Genomic DNA, 2,333 nt, shown 5'->3' with positions numbered 1-2,333 from the left:
CACCACTCTGTGGCCTAAAGCAATCTCCGCCCACAGCTCATCTGATTTGTTAGGAGTCACGAGTCCAACCAATCAATGCGGAATTCACTCATTCCAAAGCGCTTGCTAACTGGAGCTGCTTCAGTGATCACGCATCCGTTGTCTCTCAAAGGTAAGGCAGCAGCAGCAGACGTTGCTTAAGTTGCAATAGATCCCAATCCACTAACGGTACACTGACGTTGCAAAACACCTCAATATTATCTATGATTTCCGCGATGCAGAAAATGTGGACGGAATCGCGGAATCCAGTCATATAAATGGAATGTACTGTAGGACGCGGAATGTCATGGAATTTGTCAAAGTTTGGATGAATTAATCAAAAGTAGGTTAGTACACTTAAATCGACTCGCACTTTGGACTAGTATCTGTAAATATTAAGCCGCAAAAAGACTATTTAAATATGAATCCTGCATGTTCTGCGTGTCTCTGTATATATGAATAGCACATGCGTGATTTTGTATACTACACACATACTGAAGTGCGTGACGCTCGCGGTGTTTTCAGCATCTGCCGACTCACTGAATGAGGACATAAATACATGAACAACATCCCCAGAACTGCTTTGAGAGTTACTTCATGAGCATTTGACCGTTTCATTTGCGTAAAACTATCGTCATATCATATACATAGGCTACAGAAACTTAAAAGGTCCTCATGGCAGCCCGTCAAAATAAAAGTTTGGTTTAGCTACTACTACTACTACTGTCAAGTTATCTAGGGATTCTCAGCCTCAGTCTGCCCAAACCTGAAAAAGGCTTCAATCAACAGTGAAGGGTGCATGGAATAACTCAAAACATCTGATTCTTGATTACTGATGCAATTTATTGAAGATCCTTCAAACAATAACTTGATCTTCTTTGCATAAATTCAGTACTTCATTCAGATCCGTTTAGCTTAATAACCTATACAGGAAACACAAACCATATATAAATATAATTATATATGAGCAAAGACAAACACAGCAGTGAAATAATCAAGTACATTTAAGGATATTGACTACAAACATGCTAGTGTACTCACAAATCACTTATCAAAGAACATATAAACATAGCGATTCAACAGCAACGCTAAATCAAATGCTGTTACTGCACATGGTTAATTAGCACATTAGATGCTAAACCCTTTACAATACAAACATCTTGCATCAACATTGTTCTCATAAACAGACTCTAGATTTCTCTTGCAACTACAGATTTTGTCCTACCAGTAGCGTTTCAAAGTTGATGAACACATTGTGGCTTTTCCCAGGTGTTCTTGAATGAATGAACTCAGCATGCAAATTAATCCAAACTTGATGATTACATCAGTGCAGGTTTACCAATCTTTCTCCATTGGTTTTACAACCAGCAGCACCAGTTTAAAAGGAGCAGTGTATGCACTTCACAAGCGAAGGACCTCCGCACCTGATAATCAGACTCCCCTGCCTCTATCAGACATGAGCATGACATGGCATTGGCCAATCAGCTTGCTCGTTACTTTCATGTTACACTACGTGTTCACAACCAATAGATTTGCTGTTTTTGATCAAGGTTAACATTCATTTTATCAGATAGGCTTTTCCTTACTTTAATAATGATGAATATATATATTTCACTCAATTCCTAACTGAACTCAACAACTACTACTACTACTATTATTACAACTTTTGTTTAAAAGAATAGTCACACAATACGCTATTTCTTCCATGTTTTAATTTTAATAGTAAACCCCTTTGTTTGCCAAAAATAGAGTTTAACTCTCATTTGATTAAAAGATAAATGAAATGAATGTTTTATGCCTTCATTTGCACTGCACTGTAAATTCAATGAAGAATTATGAGAGGTTATGCTATTACACATACATTTCTAACATGTAAATTATTGAAGCCAAATACTTACATTTCCCCAAGCTGTTTAGCTGTAGTACAGTATTCATAGGCTTAATCATGAAGCATACAGTGGCCCCACTTTTAAAGTCGGCATGAAACGGAAGGTGCGATTGTCTTTTAATCTCTACTGTGACGTATATCCGAGTGAAACGACATCTGAAATGAGAGGGCGGGACTTGATCTCGTCCTTCGGGAATTGATTGGATCGTTGGAAGCTGGGGCATTGCAAATAAAATGGAGGCAGATCTGATTGCCAGTTTGCAGTTAGTGGTGGGGGATTTCTCTCCACTGGATTCACAGCCGACACCCAAGCATGAATAAATGTTTTATTTATTAAGGATGACGACGACGATCAACGGCACAGCACGCGCCTGAATGACTGAGCGCGTCATCCATCAGGTTAAGTCATATTCATGAAAAAAATTAG

The 2,333-nt window shown here is 38.5% G+C and overlaps 1 protein-coding gene across 1 annotated transcript in view; it reads left to right on the top strand.

Moving 5' to 3' along the window:
- LOC107709759 (rab GTPase-binding effector protein 1-like) overlaps positions 1 to 2,333 on the top strand; it is a 30,791-nt gene that overhangs the window by 11,028 nt on the left and 17,430 nt on the right. The gene's annotated exons all lie outside the window — the stretch shown is intronic.

This window comes from Sinocyclocheilus rhinocerous, unplaced genomic scaffold (assembly GCF_001515625.1).
Source record: "Sinocyclocheilus rhinocerous isolate Xijiao unplaced genomic scaffold, SAMN03320098_v1.1 scaffold896, whole genome shotgun sequence".
NCBI lineage: Eukaryota > Metazoa > Chordata > Actinopteri > Cypriniformes > Cyprinidae > Sinocyclocheilus > Sinocyclocheilus rhinocerous.
This window is presented reverse-complemented; position numbering and strand designations above follow the sequence as displayed.